This window comes from Aythya ferina (genome assembly GCF_964211825.1).
Source record: "Aythya ferina genome assembly, chromosome: 1".
Classification (NCBI taxonomy): Eukaryota; Metazoa; Chordata; class Aves; order Anseriformes; family Anatidae; genus Aythya; species Aythya ferina.
The window spans coordinates 7,244,992-7,266,096 of record NC_140296.1 but is presented as its reverse complement, the minus strand read 5'-3'; the positions used below and the strand labels follow the sequence as shown (position 1 = coordinate 7,266,096).

Here is a 21,105-nt window from a genome sequence, read left to right as displayed (position 1 = left end):
CACAGAACTGGCGGTGAGAAATGTCAGGCTGAGCATGACATTTATCCAAACGGTTGGCTTGCACATAAGGTAGCCTTTTCTTAATGTTTTTGATTGATTGTTTTTTTTTTTTTTTCCTTTTTTTTTTTTTTTTTTTTTCCCCTCTAGGAGATTAAAGAGGGGCACAGGCAATAGTCACATCCCATGAAAAGGGAGTGCTAAAGGAGTTCCCTTTCCTGCAAGACAGAGGCAGGACTGGAAGCATTCATAATATGGTGGTGGTTGCCCCAAAGAGCAGAGATGACAAAAGGGATGAAAATGGGTGGCGACTAATTACTGTTGACATTATTTGTACTGATGGACTGACAACAGAACTTGGCAGGATTATACCCACTGGCTAGTCAAGGGGAGCACTGCCATAACCATGCCCTACTCCAGATAACTCATGGCACAGGCATAGAAGTACAATACAGGCATTAGCCCCCAGCCGGTCAAGCTACTTCAAAAATACTGTCTTTTTTACACGCAAAGTAATGACACTTGTAAACATACACAGATTAATCAAGGTTTTATGAGAATTACCTCTTTTGCATCTTTTGTTCATTACCGAAAAGACACTAGTGAATATATTTTGAGCAAGAAAAACTTTCAAGGCTACTGAAGTATCCCTGGAATACAGAATACTTTTTTTGTTGTCACTGGCTAGTCCTGACTTTCTAATGAATTCATGGCTTTGGGATTTCCAAATACAGAAACATTCTCTTCTTTAAGTTACAGGGAATATCTCTGTGGATATAGATACAATAAAGAATTTTTAAATCCATATCTTTTGCATTTCTGATTAATATTGATTTAAAAAAAAAAAAAGCAAAAAACTACAAAAACAAAAAACAAACAAACAAAAACCAAAACAAAACAAAACAAAAAAAAAAAACAAAAAAACATTTTTATACCCCTGTGACTTTGGGCAGCACTAGTAAGAACAAGACCAAGGTGGGTGTACTTAGCACAGTAATATCAAGAGCCATATTTTATGGGGAGGAGGATTTCTTCCTAGGCCTGTTTGTAGGGATTGTAACACCTGGGTTTCTGTTATTGGTATGCTTTTGGGGATCATCACAGAGTTTTATTAATACATTCTACATTATTATAGGGAACCTGCTTTTAGCCTTTTCTCAAGTATCAACTTTAATGCATCTGTATTGATATACCACATTAAATGGAAACATGAAGCCTGACTCAGTGTTTACCAGTATTTCCAAATAAATATATGGGACCATCATTGTGGCAACATCTGAACAGTACCGGTCTACACTTCTTGTCTCCACAATGAGTAGTAAGCAGAATTATTCTCATTGTTATTTCAACACAGGCAGCATTTCTTCCTATTTACAGATATACCAATATGTACCAGCTTCAGGTCTGCTGATGTCAATGATGTAAAACCAATCAATACAAATCCAGTTTCTTATATCACATTCTATGTCACCCACAGGAAAAAGATTTCTCAGCCCTTTCTGTGCCTTTTGTTCCCACTACCTTTAAGACCAGTTTCAGCATTTCCACACAAAATAGCAGCGTTTTATCATTTCGTACATTTGAAAAAAATGAAGTGTTCAGATTTCAATGAGGCAGCACTATCAACACAGTGGATACAGAAGACTCATGTTACACATTTGTGTGAAGATAGAAATATCACTTTAAAGCACAAGAAGGTCCTATGTCGGTTATAGATTTGAGGATAATCAAGATGAAGCGCAATTCTGAATTTGCATCTCCTCAAACCTGTAGATGCAAACTGACTATATTGGCACTAGTCCTTTCTGTTTCATAAGATAGCATGTAACCCCAATAAGACAAACTGTTCAGTTTTTATTTATTTTTAACAGTTTCAGCTGTTTGACTGGTCTGTTTATTCCTTTATCATAAGGATATGTCATATGTAACTTCAGTGCGAGAGGTTTCTGTCAACCTCTCTTATGCTTGTTTTGCCAAGGATTTTTAAGTCAGAGAGTGCTTGACCTAAGAGCAAAATCTGGTTTGCCTGCATGATGGCTGAGACTGAGGACCTGGGTAAGATATGGTTGCATGAAACACTATGATGACTTCACATATTTTAATGTCATTCTTCATCACGATTTCACTACAAAGTTATGAAGGCACCAACATGGACAATATTAGAAGGAATAAAAAGGGGGGGGGGGGTTGGGGGGGACTGTTGCTCTCTGTCTACAATCGAAAAGAAACTAAACCTCTGAAGAGATCCAGGATCAAAGGACCTGGGAAATGTCAGTTGGCTGGGACATCTATCATGTTACAAGACTTGATGCAGCAGCCATGGGAGAACAGGCTCTGCAACAGATCGGAGCCAATTATCAAAGTAATCCCATTTGGCCATAAAAATATCTAGTCATTTAATACTGCTAAGCCATGTTTGTAATCACAGAGCTTAATGAGAACAACTTACTCTGAAAGGAAAGAAGGGAAATCTCTGGAGCAGAAAGGCTACTAAAGAGGATGTTAACAAATAAAGTAAATTTGAGGTTTTAAATTCTTTTATGTAGGCCATACTCTATTTATAGGTTGATTTTGTTTTGTTTTTTCTTTTCAGTCAAGCCAATGCTGAAGGCAGCCTCAAGATTCTGAAAGTGCACTTTTGTCTTCACATGCTGTGCAATGCAGGCAAGTCTCTCAATTAACGAAAGGGTTCTTTTGTTTGAATGAGATTCTGTTTAATTTCTGGCAGGCAGATTTCAGTTCACAGAGTAAGGGAAGAAATAATTACCATCAGTAGAAGGATGAATAGTAGATGAATCTATAATTCTCATTACCCACCAGAATTTCAAAGTGAACTTAAACTATAAGCAAGCATTTAGCATATCTGAGCAAAGGGGAAAAGGTATTGGACAAAAGTCGTATGGTTTCATTCAAATCTTGAACAACAAGAATGAGTGGGACTTAACATCTGGGACAAGCCTGAGAAGTATTCTCAGAATACTGAGAAGGGTTCACGTTTCTTTTGAGAAGTCTAGCCCCTCCTTAGCATGTTTACTGCATATTGGATGTCAAACCCCAAGCACTAGAGAGTATTTAGGTCAACTCTGGACTTTAGTGCTACACATTATGGATTTTTGCCAGTTTAGACTGTAAACTCCTGATGGAGGGGAGCAAAGAAGCTCCAGATGGAGCTCACTGGTTCCCAGTGAAAGGACAAGAGGCAATGTACACAAATTGAAATACTGAAAATTCCATTTAAAAATTAGTAAAAAAACCAACAACAACAACAACAAAACAACAGCTTTTTTCTTCTAAGAATGACGGAAGCTGCAGCAGGTTTCCCAGAGAGTTTGGAGACTCCATTCATGGAGATATTAAAAACTCAACTGGGCATAACCTGGAGCAACCTACTGCCTCTGCTACTAGTTGGAGCAGAAGATCTCGAGAGCTACCTTCCAGTCTCCACTACTTTGTGATCTCTCAATAATCAGTCTAATTCTCTGTGGTGATATACAAATGTAACATACAAGCAACTCTCCTTCCTCTCTTCTACTTAGAAATACAGAGCTTGTAAACCACGGTGGGAAGATAATATATGGTTAACAACTTCAGTCCTTTAGAATGAAAAAAAATCATTAGAATAAATAAAATATTACTCTTAGGTGTGATAGTGTCCCCTGGCTCATATTATTCTACCTGGTCATGCTGTTGTTGAATGACTGGGTACAGCAATACAAAGGTTTAATATCCGGCTATATTTAATATCAAACTCCTTGATATTGAAACACAGTGCCCACGATGGCTACAGGTCTGTCAGCATTTTCAAAGGTTTATAACAGCCATAAAAACTCATAGAGTATAGAAATGAGTCAACTAGTACTTATAATTGCTGGCATTTAGCACCAGAGAAGATGACTAAGAATCTATATTTGAAATACCTGGAGTTGGTGGAGTCCAAGTACAAATCCTGGGTAAGATCAACTAAGCACTACTTTTTTTGTGAACTAAATACACATAATTCTTTGCAGCTTACTGGTTGCAGAACTTTTAAGGCAAGCACTCACAAACTCATTTATTCTGCATTTTTGGTACACATTTCTTCTGCTATCTTTTAAAATGAGCATCATTTTGACTTTACTTTCCCCGAACACAAAATATTGTTATTTTTGGTATTCAACTTCCTGTCCTTTCATCAGCAGAGGTGGCTGCATTTCACATTTGCAGAAATAATATTTAGGAAATTTCCTGGGGAATCATTTTCAATGGAAGATGTCATGTGTTTCATGCTAAAATACAGTTTGACAGCATTTCAAATGGTCTTTCCATTGTGCTTAAAACAACCCTCCAAAAATTAAGTTAAAACTAAAATTTAGGGAATTAGTATCATAAGGTCTCAGATTTTTCTCTGCCATAAAAAAGCATTCCTAGGATCATACGTTAGTTTTATTTATGTCAGTTTACGCAGTTATCTATATGCTGTGGCTTGTGCAATTTACCTGATGATGGCTGATATTCCATACCACATGTTAACATAATTTACAATTTCATTGCCTTTTATCCAAAAGAATCCTGGTGTGTTTCTCAAATTTAATGCACTACAAATACAAAATATCAATGGCATCTGCATCAAGGGTGTCAGTCACAATTACAGAAACGCTAAAAATAAATTAAAGAAAAGAACAGTGGCTAAATCAAAATGGTGCTTGGGCTACAGATTGAGTAGATTAATTTAACTACACCTTTAGCTGGATGACCTATGGAGTGGTTCAGCAACACTCAATATAAGGTGTATGAACCAGAAAATAAAACCCTCATAGATGCTAAGGTAGGTGTTAATCATGGTTGTCGTCTCAGGCTGGTCTTTCATTTGTATCTTGTTAGGTATATAAAAATGGTGCAAGTGAGATCAGAAGCAGGCCCTGTATGTCAGTGCTTAGATCTTCACATTTTCTATTATTCAGTTGAGTGACAATATTATTGGAACAGAAGTTATTTACTTGCATGTTAAATGCCAAATTTAAACTGGGCAAAACAGTAAATTAAAGATGTTTCTTCCCTGAAAAGGATCACCTTTTTAATTCAAATACAATTCGGTAGCAGGAACACTATTTTCAGCACAGGTAAACTAACATTAGATCCTTCTGCCCCTCTTTTCTCCTTGCCCTGAAGGATGGTTTGGGGAAATTGAAAATTGAGGGGGAGGAGCAATGTTGTAAATATTTTGGCAACCAACAATTAGAAGGTTTTCATCAAATGTTTCCAAGTACTGTTACTGAAATTTTCACTTTTAAGGTGCTACCATGTGAATCTGAAAGCCTTTCAGAAATGTACAAGGATACATTTTATTTCAGTAGTATCTACCTCTGGCTTTGTTTTCTGATTCTTGTGCTTCTGTGTTGTTGTTTTCTAATATAATGATCTCTCTTGTCTACAAGTATTTCTTCTAATATTCTAAAAATGACAACAGGAATAAGTAAAAATAATTCATATATTTAGACCAGAAAAAAAAAAAGAGCACGTTTCTGGCATTTTGAATTTCAGAATGACATGAAAGATCAGGTGTATTTTCCCTTCACAGTATACTTTTAAAATAATACCTCCATGAAAAAATCATATCTCTATGAAAATTCATCATAACCTAGATCTTAGGTAAGGCAACCTAACACTGGAGAACAGCACTGGCGGTAAAAGAAATAGAGAAGACAAAAATATTATTATTACATAGATCCAAAAGAAAAGACAGGCAAAACAGTTAATTTTCTTCCTGTGGTTTTTTTTTTTTTTTTTTTTTTTTTTTATCTTGAGAAAAGTCCCAACGCAAATACAAATCATTATTACTGGATCAAACATTTTTGTTATAATTAGTGGACAATCCTGCAGACAACACCTACAGCTATGTCTGTTTTGTTCTCTGTTGACCAAGGTTTCAGAAAATAAACAGAAACAAAAATGTTCAGTGCTTCAGCCTCAATAAGTACTTCTCTGCTCACAATTTTTTGGCCATACTCACACTTTGCTAAATATATGAAATAACTGAGGAAAAACATCAGATTTTAAAGGTTTACAAATAGTGTACGGTAAAAGCCAGACTAATTTATGAATGGTAAATAACCTGAAATAAAGTTATATATGCACTTCACAGTAATTCCACTAGAAAGTGCATGAAAATACGCAGTTGTATCTACTTTCTGTTTCAAACCCTTCTACTTTTGCTTTTTCATATCTCTACCATTTATGACCTATGCTGTGAAAGAAATTAAATATAAACAAAGCAGAATTTATACACATCTCTGAAAAGAGAAGAGTAAACTGCCTGAGTGTTATGTCAGCAGTCAGGTGTGAGTTGCAAGAAAAGAAAGACAGTGAATACAAAGGAAGACATTTGAGTGTAAAGTATTCATACCACATAAACTTACAAAAGCCAAAATGCAATTGTTACCATAAAAATATCTTAGTGGCTCCACAAGGTTATTTCAGGAATCTTGTGAATCTGGATCAGTCTACTGTTATAGCTCCAGGATGATAAAATTTTAACAGGGACAGAAGAAAAACACAAGCAGGAAACATTTAAATTACATTTACCATTCTCGAACAATTTCTTAAATTCAGACAAGGATGTTTTAGAACATCTCCAGAAAATTTTAGGGTTTAACTGACAAATTGCCAAATATTGTGAAATGAAAGTGATTCCATGCCTAGGAAACCTGTTTTGTATGTAGGAGTGCTATTTTCTCTCTCTTCTGAAACTTGGTTTGTGTTGGATGGGTGTATTTCACTGAAGTATTTAATGCCTGTGGTTGTACCTTAAAGATGAGAAATATAGAGAACTGCTGCTAACAGAAGGGCTTCACCTAATGCTACCTACTGATAGTTATATTTTGCATTTCTGAACTATGGTTCAGCCCCCAGCCAGTGTAAACTGGCTGAGGAGGTCACAGCTAATCCATGACACATGAAGCAGATATTTATTTTGCCCATTCCCAATTTTCCATGTGGGATAATAGATTCCTTTTCACAGGGAATATTTTGGTAATGGGAGATGCACAGATCTTCCACAAACACATGAAACAGTATTGCAAATAAATACAGAGAGAATAAAATACCATTTACAGGTAGTGCATGCTGCAGATTATGGTATTTGTGCTTATACGTTCCTAAAATAGCTGTAAGGAACATAGAGATTGTCTTCAGCAAGCATTACTTTTCTTAGACACTGCTAGGTAAAATCATTTGCTCCTTAGTATTGCAAGTTGCTCTGAATGTTTTTTCTGCTCATTGTACACATTACTGAATGTAGTGGAAATGTTTCTGAGAGTACAATCTGCTTAATATGTAGAAATAAACAGCCATAAAAAACAAACAAACAAACAAAAAAAAAAATGTAAACTGATTACAGTCTGCCTGGCTGGCTCACTTGCAGCAAGTGGCTGTATACAACCCAGTTCAATCAGTTCTTTATTACTTCATAATGTTAAAGGTTATTACCACAACACACAAAAAAGGGATAAGAGCAAGTTCTTAAATTAGCATTTCCTTAGCTCAAATGCCAGCACGCTAATCTCTTTCTTTAAAATTTAATACACAGTATTGTAAATCACACTTACAGTATGCTTTTTTTTTGATGTTGTTGGTGTTTGCATTTTTTGTTTTGTTTTGTTTTTCTGCTCTCTTTCAAGTAAGAAACATTCCAGAAGGAGTACAGTAAAGAATTAGAAGGGACACACCATGTCCCATTCTGTCAATTTACGGATTCTTCAAGCACAGCACATTGGCCAGTGTGATGTAACGATGACACTAACTTTCAGGATTTTAAAACTGTTGTCAATCCAGATTACACTCCTGCCTGGTTAAAATAATAGGAGATTTCTGTTTACACTAAGAAAGTATTCTGGAAATCAGGGCTTCATCTGCAGTTTTATCAGGCTGATTTTGGAATGAGTTCACTGGTAAGTCCCAAATAGAAATACGGTGATGCCATTATTTTTAGCTTGTCATACAAAATAAAAACTGTATGTTAATATAATGCATTAAGCCACCAACTAATAATGCAAGGTTTGTAGAGGACAGAAGACAGCATGCCACTGTTTAGACAATGAATGAATCTGCCAGAGATTAGTATTGCTACTGTTTGCGCACTGGCAAGTAAAATAACAAAAGTTCTCCATCTCTGATGATTCCAGACAAGACAGAGAACTGAGGACCATAGGAGAAGCAGAGGTTTAGGAGCACTTTCAGCCTGTAATATGATGGGTTTACAGCTATATTCATGTAGATCTGATCCTGGATGTGAGTTGAATCGTAGACCTCTTTTTATAGGCAGCTTCTACATAGTTTGTAACTATTCTGTGATAGAGACACAACCATGGCAACCAACAGCATTTCGACTATGCACTAGGACAACACAGCCCTCTAGGGCCTTCCTCTGAGGGCACTAAGAAACTCCACTAAAAGCTGAAATGAACAGATTTCCTCTTGAAAAGGACCTTTGACTGATACTATTCAGCTTGTGTTAACCATCTGCAGCATAGAAGGTGTAGGATTAACACCCAAGCAAAACAAACATCTACAAGCATCTACAAATTAGCACTTTTGAGATGGATTTTACTTAGAAGTGATTTTTTTACTGCTTTCCTAACTTAAATACCCTCTCCTGCTTGTACAATCATACAAAACGTAAAAAATCTCATACATCAGGATTAGACCTTTGCATGTATTTCAGTTCCAACACAAGGAACAGACCAACATCAAAGAGCATGTTGTGTTTATGAACACACTCTGCTCCACTTGCCAAATTTGTTCCTTTCATGCTCTGAGTGTTTGATAATCCTTTAAAACAGTATTCCTCTGCCTTTCTCTCTGGGGAAAAAAAAATAAAATAAAAATTATGACAGATTATCATTTTTTACTATGAAGTTCCAGCTCTTCCCTATGAAAAAAAAAGTTACATTGGTTATTCTCAACATCAAAGATACTATATATCTAGGCTGTCATTCCAACCCATTTTCCCACTGAAGAGCTTCTCACTGAAAGTACATCATTATGATTACTTATTATGCTTATGATTTATGATTACTGGTGCCTGTAGGTCCTTGTTTCATATCCATTGTGACTACTGAATTCAAATCTGAAAGTCCTCAGAAACAGCATGCAATGTCACTTTATTAGTCTGTTCAATAAAAATAAAAAATAAAAATAATAAAATAAGAAGAGATTTAATAGATGGTTAATAGTTTTCAGGTCTATACACTAGAGCTTTCTGTACCCAAGATTCAGCACAAAGTATAAAGGCATTCTTTTATCTAAAAGTATAGTTTGTGCGTGTGTGCTTGAAAAGGGAAAATAGAGGTGTTACAGGCACACAAATTTGAGTTTGCTGCTGCAGTCTCCAGCTACTTTTGACACAGGGAAAAAGCACAGTCAAACATTAGTTATACTTATGGCAAACTGAAAAATAATTCTTTACCAAAAACTGTTGATCACTACTTGCCATGGGACTTCACAGCAAACCTGAAGGTCAGTAGACCTGAGATATTTCAGACCAAAGAAAAGAGATGGATTCCAAAGCTAAGGACATTGTTTTACAAGACATTTTCCCCCATACATTAGATTTTATATGAAAGATAATTTGAACATCAGTTCCTTGGCTGGTTTCAGCTGTAACCAAAAGGCAAAAGCTGAGGAAGATTCCTCTTGGAGAGCAGATGTCTGCTACTTAGAGAGTGCTTTACTTCAGCCCCAAAATACTAGCCCTATTCAGGAATTAATAGGAAGCCAACACAATTCTTGCAGTTGTGCTGTAGCTTGCTTCCAGCAGGAAACACTGCTAACCATGCAGATGGCTGTTATCTGTACCAGCTTGGGTAACTAAGGGGATTCAAGGCTCAGCACTCCATGGAGCATGCTGCAGCCAGTTGCTGCTGGGTGGGAGGCATGGATGACAGGAGCAAACTCATATTCAGATAAAACAACTGTGCTCTCCAGACCAGAGAAAATTTAAAATACATTTCTTAGTCACTGCTGGTTTTCCCTCAGCAACACTCCCAGACTGTTAGGCACCCAGAATAAAAAGAGATTTTTGCCATGTCCTCTGGCTCCTTTCCATTCACTTGGCCTCAGTCTTATCTGGACAAAACTTCAAGTAGCTGGTTTCTTCTGGGTCCAAGCCTCCATACCATTGCCTACAAACTGAACTAGTTGGTAGCTTAATTTATTGTGCTATAACAAATAGCAAATCTGGAGCTACGGTGCCCACAAGAGCCATATGCCCGCATCATAACTTTCTCCTTTTAGGGTTGCTTTTCCTGTCCTAATTTATACTTCCTGAGTTACAGTACATACATTTACATGGTTAATGTTCAGATTGCTGAGATTACACCACAGTGATGCATGCAATATAAATGCCTAGACAGATGGATGCAATATCACAGATTTCTGAAAGAAGGAGAACTTGCAAAACCAGAAGCTCACACTTCAAGAAACCTCATTTGCTAGCACAGGGGTCACTGAAAATAGATCTGAATGCTTAAAAAGCAGCTAAATAGTCTTAAATAAAGCACTGCTGACACAGGTATATAGTCTTTCCTAGAAACAGGAAATCTGTTAAGCTGGCAGGAAATGATCTTCTTGAGAAATTCTGGATTTTTTATATATATATATATATTTTAGGTTACATTTTTATAAAGAATAAAAGCAAATCTGTTCTGCAAAGAAAGTCTGTGGAAAAAGCCACTTTGCCAATTGCCTTAATCTTTAAATTAAAATGATGCTAAAAAGAGGTACTTTATTAATTAAGCCAGTATCTGTTCAGCAGCTTTGATGCTTCACACATAACTCATAGAATAGGGTATTTCCAAGAGGCAGCAGTATAAGTTTAAATCACTACAGGGTAAACAATTTGGACTGACAACAGATGAGAGGTCTCTGGAAGAGAGTCTCTCTCCAATTACTAATAATACAGCTATAAGACAACAGGTGCTGGTCTGCTGAGCCCTCTTGATATTTTGATAAAACAAACTCTCCTCTCCTACCGAGAGAAAAGAAAAAAGAAACTGGCACAGAGGGGCAGAAGCAATGTCTGTCTGCTTTGATAATACTGCTGATGATAAAAGGAAAACTAAAATTGTCATTCACGACCACCTGCCTCTCCTGACAAGGGATACAGGTATCATACAGCAATGCTATTATTTCTGTTTGGTAAAGTATGCTGTTCAATTCTTTTCTGGTTAAAGGAAATAAAAAAATACTTTGCCAGTTTATTGATCTTTGGTAATTGGCAAGCTACTGTGGGCAGATATTAAAGGACCTTTCTTGAAAAGACAGAGAGATCATAGTGAAGCAAGTGATAATTAGAAACTAAAGCTGGTAAAATTCAAAAAGTAATGCAGATATTATAGAAAATACACCTTTTCCCTGCCTTGCTGTGCTATATCATTTTTCCTACAGTTTGTTTCAAAGTCTCTCTTTGCCTTTCATCTTACACATCTTTCAGCACTGTTGTTATGCAAGATGGGGAATCATTCATTTTAATGTGATACTAAGCATTTTACCACAAAAACAGAGAGAGGATACCATTTTACTGATTACCTAATTAAAAAACTCTACAATATATATTCTTCACAGCCCTATGCTACACACAAAAGATTTAATGCTGAATCTGAAAAGCCACATGTAATAAAAGCAAAGAATTTTTAAATGCTTCTGATTTTACCTTTTTTTTTTTTTTTTTTTTCTCTTGTTACAAAAGCTACAGCAATCACTCTCTTTAACTGCTAATAAAAGCAATTTAACGACAGGTAAATTTGCTGGTTTGTAGCTTCTTTGAACACACACCACACTCATGAAAGGAAAGTAACTTTAGCTAGAAAAGAGATCCTCACAGCACTATGGTGAATAATTCATCATTGCATTTTTCTTTTCATCTCATTTTGTGCCAGTAACGTACACAACTGAAAATATTCTAAAAGCTAAAAACAACCACAGACAAGGACTTCCAGCAGCAAAACACAAATAAAACTAGCAGGCAGGTTCCCCCAGCTCATATAATAACAGCTTTAGCTCGACAGAACCCACATCACTCACCGAGGGCAGAATTCACTTGAACAAAAGCAGAGCCCAGTCACCAAATGCAGCTTCGCAGGACTCTTGATGCGAGATGCTCCTGTCTGCTGTTCAGTTCACACTTGCCTTTATAACTAAGCCAACCAACAACATTCAGTTGCTGAACCTGATGAATTATAAAACGGTAGCTCCCAGACTCTCATATTTTACATCACAGGGGGTGGTCATCCAGCATACACACTGCCTGTGTACATATATTCTGCTATAACTCATCCTGATAAACACATCAGTGCTGGCAGCAGTGACAGTAATTGGTGCTCAGGATGTACAAGCACAAACCAATAGAGCACACTCCCACCTTCTGCTCTGTGCAACATCTCTACCTGTCAATCACTGCACCTTGTTAAGGTGGAATGATCAACTGCACTTCAGGGGAGAATCTAAACTCAGAGGAGAAACCATCTACTAGAAATAGCTTCTTCACTTAAACCTTTCTTAATACATCCTCAGTCTCTTCTAGATACAGTTTTTGTGTTCGTGTTTTGTTGTTTTTTAATCTTCAGAAAATTATCCCTTCTTAAAGACACAGTTCTTGTTTAGTGACTAACACACGGTTCACAACTTCCACTATCATGAATGGATATTATTGAGGCAAATTCTGTGGAATTTAACAAGAATAACCTAACAACAGTGCTCCAGCAACAATGACTATTAAAAACAATATACCTATTAGTTAAAATTAGGTATATATTTTTAAAGACTCTTATAAAATGTCGGTAGGTTTTAAGTACATCCTTAAATTTAAAAGTATGTATTTATAATGTTCTTTACTTCTCTAATGCCTATTTTCCATATTCTTGCATTGTTTTAAAGCAAATCTACACATAAAAAATAACAGAATCAAACAGCTAAAGCTCAGATACATTGATATAATTAATTAAAATAAACAACTTGAAATAGGATTAATTACAGCAATGGCAATCACAGTTGCTGCACATGATAGAATCTAACTCTCACAATTAGCCCCCAACAAGTAAAACTTGTTATTGTATTGGTCATACACAGACAAGGATCAGTCACAGAAAATATTACTGTAAGGAAAGTCTTTTTTAATCAAGTAAAAAATGTTTATTCAGAGGAATATCCAGTGATCTTGTCCACACTTTACACGACCTCAAGACTATTTGTATGAGTGTGAGGAGCGAATGAGAACACTTTATGATGATTTTCTGTTTCTACATCCCTGGTAATGACACTCAGAGGGCTCTACTTGGAGCCTGAACTTGCTCCAGCTCCTTTCTTTCCCCATGACTGTAAAACTCTTCCAACATTTGGCACCATGACGCAAGGTTGTGCTTTGGAAGGTGAGTGCTGTTGTGTGAGCGGCTGTGCACTTTCCGGATGCTCTTCCATGAACAACTGGGCTGAGGAATGCAAATGAAGCCTGCGCATGGCAGCCCGAGGCAGAAACCCAACCCTTGTCACCATCTGGAATGCCTGATGTGCGTCACAATGTGGGTACGGGGTGTTGCATTTCATGCATAGCAAAAGCAAGTCCTATATATATCCCATTTCTCTTGTCCTCAGCTGCTTGTTTCCCCCTCCTCATTTGTCTCTTTGTGTTTGGCACCTTCATTATTTGAGAAAAAAAATAAATCACTAGAGGCCACAAGCAACCTTACTTGCTTGAATTAAAAGCTGTACATAATTGGGTGGCAGAATATAGGGAAGACATATCAGGACTTAATCAGAACAACGGTTTTCAAGTCTATAGCTTTATCAAAGGAAAGAGCAGCTGAGTTTCAATAACTGGATTCTCCAGTGATGCTGGCTGGGGATAATCCAAAATGGCCAGAAAAAAAAATCTAAGTGACAGACACTGGCTCAGTGAGAAGTAGCAAAAAGAACTGTGCCACTGAATTTGGCTTTACAGAGAGAAATTCTATTCTCACAGATTTATGTGTTTTACTTGCAAATTATGGAGGTTCACTACAATGGCCAAAGCACAAGAATTTGTTGTCTTGTGTACTAATCAGGGTTTTCTGACTTATTTTTCAGGTTTCATACTACTATGAATTCTGCCAAAATGCCCCTAAATGGCATTTTTCTTTTTGTTTTACCGTAACTATTCAGGTTTGAAGAGGCTTACCACAAATCTCTGTAAACATGACAGTGATTTGGTGCAGCATGGTGAAGATGTAGCCAATGTTTGATTGAATCTTCTTTACCAATATAGCATTCATTCTAAGATTCAGTTTACATTTATTGAATTACAGGTTTGTAAAACTGACCAATATCACAGCAATGTATAACTACAATATTTCATAGCTGTGTGTAGGTGGCATGCATAAGCCACAGTCTGTGGTATTACACAAGAGTCACAATTCCAAGAAATATTGCTACCTCATTTCACACTTACTTTCAATTTTTATTTAGCTACCTTGGCTTCCATGTTATTTTCCATGGGAAATATTTCATACCTGCCAATTCCATAATATTCAGCAGTGTGGTGCTCTATCAAAAATAAGCCATATAAAGCCTGCTGCCTTCTTAGTGAATGGATACGCTCATCTAACAACCTGTGTTTTCCAGGCTATGTTCATGGCTCACATTCTAGTGCAGAAGGTGAGATTTGAAATTTGAACTTTCTCACTTCACTGACAGGTGTGTGAGAATCCCATATGGCTGCCATATTTATGTGTACCTACATACATATTTAGTTTGTATTTTTAAGGCATTTGTAACGCACACATTTGGTATTTACTTTGAGGTTCTTTGCTTCAATCTGCAAGCTAGAAATGATTAAGAAATGAAAAAAAAAAAAAAAAAAAAAGACAAAAGCATTCCCATCTGATGCCAAAACATGATTTCTGTCTTATATCATCATGTGGTATAATATTGACTACACCTCATAGAGATCCCTTTTGCTAGCTAAAAAGAGCACAAAGATCACTGGGCATATTCTAGCCAAGGCATTCAGCTAGAATAACAAGTTACCTTCTCAAGTCAAGAAGCAGCTAAGGAAAACTCAAATAAAGAGTAAATACAGGAAGGTTTGATACTAGTTAGATCATGAATTACCTAGTACAGTTAGCACATATCCCAGTGAGGCAAAACCACACCTCCAGGATGTCCACAGAGTGGACCCACAGTTCCAGGTGAATAAATGTCAACCAGCAGAGACAATTTCTAGACTATCCCAGATGGTCCGGATCAGTAGATTGGTCAGTAATTCTCACCATGTGGCTTAAGAAGCCATCATGCAAACTAAGGATGTATTTATTTAGTACCTTGCATTTAGCAATTAAGCTCTTCAATCCCTTTAGTGATATTTTTTGTTTCCCAGATTTAAACTGGCTAAAGCAAATGCTCTTTCATCCAATAGCCTGTTGATGATACTGTCAGAGAGCATCACCAAAGCAATAAACCCAGAAGGATTTAAAAAAAGACAGCATTTATCAGACCATAGCATCCAGAAGAACAGTAATAACAAGAAACATAAACTTTCTAACAATCAGATCTAGTAAAACTTTGTTTCCCACAGATGTTTCTCCTTTGATCTCAGACCCCACCCATTGCCTTGCCTCAATCTGAAACATTTCACATCACACCAACTTCTCCTGGGCCCCTTATAAGACAAAGCTCAGGACTTGGGTGGCTCCAGGTCACTAACCAGTTTGTTGCCCACTTTCTTCCCAGAAAAAGCACTAAATTACAGCTCCCTCCCTAACCCCGCTCCAAGTTGCCAGGAAATCTATAGGACCTCAACTAATTCTGAGACATCCCTTTTTCCAAATCAAAACCAGCTGAGCATATTTGTCTTTTATTACATTTGGTAAAAGTAACCACTGGTTACACAACAATTCAGCACCTATATTCTCCAAGAGGCAGTTGGGTTAAATGGCATTTTTGTATTCTTTGAGTACAGAAATCTCTCAGACTTGATTCCAGCAAAGACCACATAAATTCATTTATGAATTTCACAAGCTCCTCCACCATAAGTAGTCTGAATACAGTGAGAATTTGTCCTTTTAGTTTTACCTGTGTGGTAAAAAAGTACCACCCATTGAGTCAGATAGATTTCATCGCTGTAACCTACATACATCATTCATTGTAAAATAAACAGCAGTGACAATGTAAATGAATTTAATTGTCACAGCAAGGTGAAGGAGAAATTCATTTCCTCTCAATGTAGCACACTTGTAATTCCATTTAAGAACAGTTTTTAAATAGAGTTTGAGTTTTTAAGATTAATCCTTGTGAGGACAAATGAATAAAACTCTATGTTTAGATTAATTAACAAATTAGCTTGCACAGGGCTTTGAAGATGTAAAGGACTGTACAAGTGCTATTTCTATAATAATGTTTTTCTAAATTACAATACTTTTCTTCTTCAAGTGACATCTTTTTTTCTGCAAGTGCTATGTGCAAGCTCAAGTCTTCTTTCTGGAAAAAAAAAAAAAGAAAGAAAAAAAAAAAGGAAAAAAAAGGGAAAGAAAAAGAGAAAATGAAAAAAAAAAAAAAAAGGAAAAAGGGAATTAAAGAGGATATGCAGCTAGGTCTGAATGAAGAGACACCCAAGAGAGCAAGTCCTGTCAACCAAGGGCAATGAAAAGAACTTGCTTTGCTAGTTAGGAAGGCTGAACACTCTTAATGTTGGCTTCATAGTCTCCAGAATATGAATGATCTTATCAGAAATAAAGAATTCTAAAGGAAGGCAGGCCAGATGGCAATTTCCTGAGAACCTCTGGAGAGGCTACCTGGATTTGATTTGAAAAGTCTTTTAAAGCACCCCATGAACCTGGAATACTACAGCAGCCCATTTAAAAGCCAGTGGATTTCCCAGTCTGACACCTCATACAAATGCTGCTTTTCTGTATGGCTTAGATTACTTCATCTGGTTAAAATAACCAAGAAACTTGGATGCTATGGTTCAGCATCCAGATTTTTTTTATTTATTTTTTTTATTTTTTCACTCTGGATTATCATTTCCCTTTAACTCCAAGTTTCCCACTCTTTTATTTCTGCTGTTTCATTTTAAATGAGTTACAGTGTCTACAGCTTACTAACTCCAAGAGCTGGAAGAAGAGCTCAAGATCCGCTTTCTATTAGGCAAAACATTAAATTCAGTAACAAACCAGACAAGCATCTTTCACGCAAACAGAAGGTCTCACATTCAACTCCTTATAAGCCTGGTGTGGGGAGAAAATGAGTTAACAGCTATGGATGGCAAAGAATGGTGGAGCAACATGTAGATCCTCCTGCGATTCGCAGTCTGAGTGTGTGCACTCTGTGGTGGGAGGAGTAGGTGGCTGATTTGGGGAAGAAGCAAAGCACAGGAATGATACACTTGACTCCTCTGAGGATGGTGACGAAAATCTGTCAGCTTGGCATAGTTCTTCATGTTACCTACAGCAATTACTGACACATGGAGAAAGTAGCGGCTCTACAGACATCACAGTAAGAGGCACGGTATGTGCAGTGGAGAGAGCAGAACAACTTTATTAAAGAAGCCCATGGCAGTGTTGCAAAGGAACTGTCTGGGCTATCCAGGAAGATGGACAACTGAAGAGCACACAGAACAGTCTTCTTTAGAAAACTGTAAAATTTAGGCCTGTGTTTGTGGTAGATCACAAAAAAAAGACAAGTGGCATAGCCTGAGAATGCCTTCTGCACTGGCTATGACAATGAACTAGCAGAGGAATCAGTACACACATACTTTTAGATTAAGTTTTCCCCTCCTACAGATTTCTTTCAGGAAAGAAGATACGAAGCCTGGATGACTAACTACAATGCAGATGGCAAAGCAATGTAGAGATACCCATGCTAGCTCCAAATGAACCAGCTTAGATGACACCATGAGTAAATTTAACCTACTCATTTTGAACTCCATGGTTATCCTGTTCATGTAGCATGAACATTCTAAGCAGTCTGTGATGCAGTCAAGCCAAGGAAGGACAGCAGGTGATACTCAGGGTAGGTCTGTGCCAGCCATTCTTGCAAAATTTACTTCTGCAGTTTTCTTGCCATTACTTGCAAAGATGCCAAGGATGTAGTACCTCCCAGCAAGGAAGAATATGCAACTGCAGAAGCATCAAAATGAAGAATTGTTCTGAAAAGAAAGGAAGAAATAACTGCTCTGTTGGGATATGGCAAGCCTTCCTTCAGCTCAGCAGGAATCATTTGTAGTCTTTCATGTTTTCTAAGACTGCTGAAACTGCAGAATTAACTGTCTTGGCTTGAAATCAGGTCAAATAATTCAGCTCTCACCAGAAGCCCTTTTTGTTAGTTATGGGCAAGGACAACCTGGTGAATCTGCTTTAAGATGACTTTCATGTATTCCCACGTTTTCTGGACACTTGAAGGCATGAATGGCAAAGATACTCCATCTACAAGGCAGTAGTTACTGTGAACAAGGAAATGTCCATCACCCCATCACATGTGCAGTTTTTACCTGGCAAACAACTTCTACGGAGTTGAGCATTTCAGGACAAGCTACCATTTTGTCAGGATTGTATCTGATGGGACCCAGGAATCAGGACAGCAATTAGATGCTCTGTTCTAGAACTACTTATAGCTCAGGGATTAATTAGGAGTGGAAAATGCTCTAAGACCTTTAAATGAAGAACTGAAGAATTAAAGGAGGTGAAATATAAATACTTACTCTTGTTCTCACTGCAGCATCAGAGTCTCTGAATTAAACATACCCAAATAACTCAGACTACATAGGTACAACAAAAACATTTGATTAGTATTTCTTAAATGATATAATGGGATTTATCAGACAATAATGAAGAACTGAACAGAGAGATTGTACATGTTGAATCTGAGAATATGCAGTTCTAAGCACTTAAATTTGTAGCTTCCTACTCATTTGCCCTGACCAGCTTTCAGCATGATGCCTGAACTGGAAAAAAATCATATGAAAAATACAGGCCAAAAAGAAAGTAAGAGCAGCATTGGTGAGGGGAAGTTATTTGCCATTTCCATGTGCTTAAATCTCCATTGGCTTTTTTAGGAGAGAGCCTTGGAAAAACAAAGAAGGAGCAAAAGGCAGTAGACAAAAACCTGGGAGATTTACTGAAGGAGTTGCCATCCTGCATGTCTTGGGACAGATTCTGCTTCTGTGACTCTGTTTCTCTGCTCAGCGCTACTTCATGCAGGTACTGTGAAGAAAAACTAAAAATCATATTTCATATGTTCAATATTTGACATATTTCAATGTTAATGCTGCAGGACACCTAAGTACCTTTGAAGCAAATGGTCTTGCAAGATTTGGAGAGCTCCAAACATTTTGATTTTCTTGCGTCTTTTTAGAAACACAGAGTCATAGAATTATCTAGGTTGGAAATGGCCTTCAAGATCACCAAGTCCAACCTCCAACCTGACCTACTGAGTCTCATCCCTAAGCCATGAACCTCAGTGCCATGTCCACATGTTTCTTAAATACCTCCAGGGATGGGGGCTCTACCACTTCCCTGGGTATCCCATTCTGTTGCTTGACCATTACGAAATTCTTCATAATGTCCACTCTAAATCTCCCCCAGTGCAATTTGAGACCAATTACTCATGTCCTATCACTTGGTACCTAAGAAAAGAGATCATCACTGTCCTCATTGCATCCTCCTTTCAGGTAGTTGAAAACAATGAGGTCTGTTATAAAGCAATCAAAAAATATGTACCTGAAGGTACTATCAAAGTTGTGGGCATGCAAAAGTTAATTAGATTATACCAGGAAGTAATGAGGAAAAAACAATCTTTCTTACCACTAAATTTCATTGCTTTTGTTCCCAGTAAGCATCTCTTTCGACAACTGTACTTCAGTTTGTACCAAGTGAGAACAAGGGTTTTTTGGGGAATGGAAATGTAAATCATGTGTGTGTATACACTATCTACACACATCCTAATAAAAAAGAAGAATCTGGTAAATAAACTTTTTCTGAGTCTGACTGACCTGCAGAACTGAACAAATAATTTGCAATGAATATATGGTTTCTCTTCTACATTAGGTTTGCTTCTGTGCTTTTTTTTTTTTTTTTCTCCTGTTTTCTTTATGTGTGTTTTTTGTTGTTATCACAAATTAATAATCACACACTACTTAGTAGATGCTCTCTTCCTATAGATGATTTATGAACATTATGCAGTTAGTATTTGCAGTATGAGTTTTGCATGATCATATACTATTTCTTTGTCTCCTGCCAGGTGAGGTGTAAATATTAGCACTGCATATCTTGGGAAAATATTCACATACAGTACATTAATTATAAAATATCACTACTACAAAGTTCATCTAGAGTTTGGATGGAAATTAAATGCAAGTGATCATAAAAACAGATGAATCATTTAATTATATATGCATGTTTCTTGTAAAGTTTTTGAGGTATGTCTTTGGCTTTTCTTAGAAACCTAAGAAACATCATCTTGAATGTAAAATTATAATCAACATTTTTATTCCTGTAAGATAATTCCTATACCAATACTACACAGAATAATGAACTTTTGCCTTGCTTGGTTTACAGTTAATTGATTTTCAAATAAGCATCTGGATTTAAGCTACAAACTTATTGACTTAAGAAGACTTGGGGAAAGTTAGGGCAAATCAATTACATGTAATGAAATCAATGTATATAAAAGTTAAAGCATGTTAATATTCATATATTCATGAAGGTAACTTTAGGATCTTCCTCTGAATGAAACTACCACAAATAAAGGCCTCTTTTTTTTTTTTTTTTTTTTTTTTTTTTTCCTGTAATGATTAAATTCTTTTGGGAGCTTAATATGCATTAATTTAACACAATACTCCCTTCAAACAATTGATTTTCTTGAAGTTACTTCTTAGACATGGGCAAGAAAGTTAATGACTTCCTGTGGGAAGGAAACCTCAACTAGCGTTAGTCTGGATGCTGTAGCCAGAAATTGTTTTTGACTTTTCTAGGAAAAAAAAAAAAAAAAGGAAAGAAAAGAAGAAAAAATAAAGAAAAGAAAAAACACCCTCTTCTTTCTTCCTATGTAATAGAAAGGAGACAAAAACACACAGCTTATATTCAATTCAGTAAAATCTAGGTGTATACA

General features: G+C 36.7%; 1 protein-coding gene across 30 annotated transcripts in view; it reads right to left on the bottom strand.

The window, feature by feature from the left end:
- DLG2 (discs large MAGUK scaffold protein 2) overlaps nucleotides 1-21,105 on the bottom strand; it is a 1,046,667-nt gene that overhangs the window by 116,603 nt on the left and 908,959 nt on the right. The window contains exon 1 of one of the 30 annotated variants that reach the window (XM_084519822.1): nucleotides 12,055-12,362. The exons of the other annotated variants lie outside the window; for them this stretch is intronic. The gene's annotated coding sequence lies outside the window, so the exon portion shown is untranslated. Of the gene's footprint in view, nucleotides 1-12,054; nucleotides 12,363-21,105 lie in introns of those variants that run through there. 30 annotated transcript variants of the gene reach the window in all.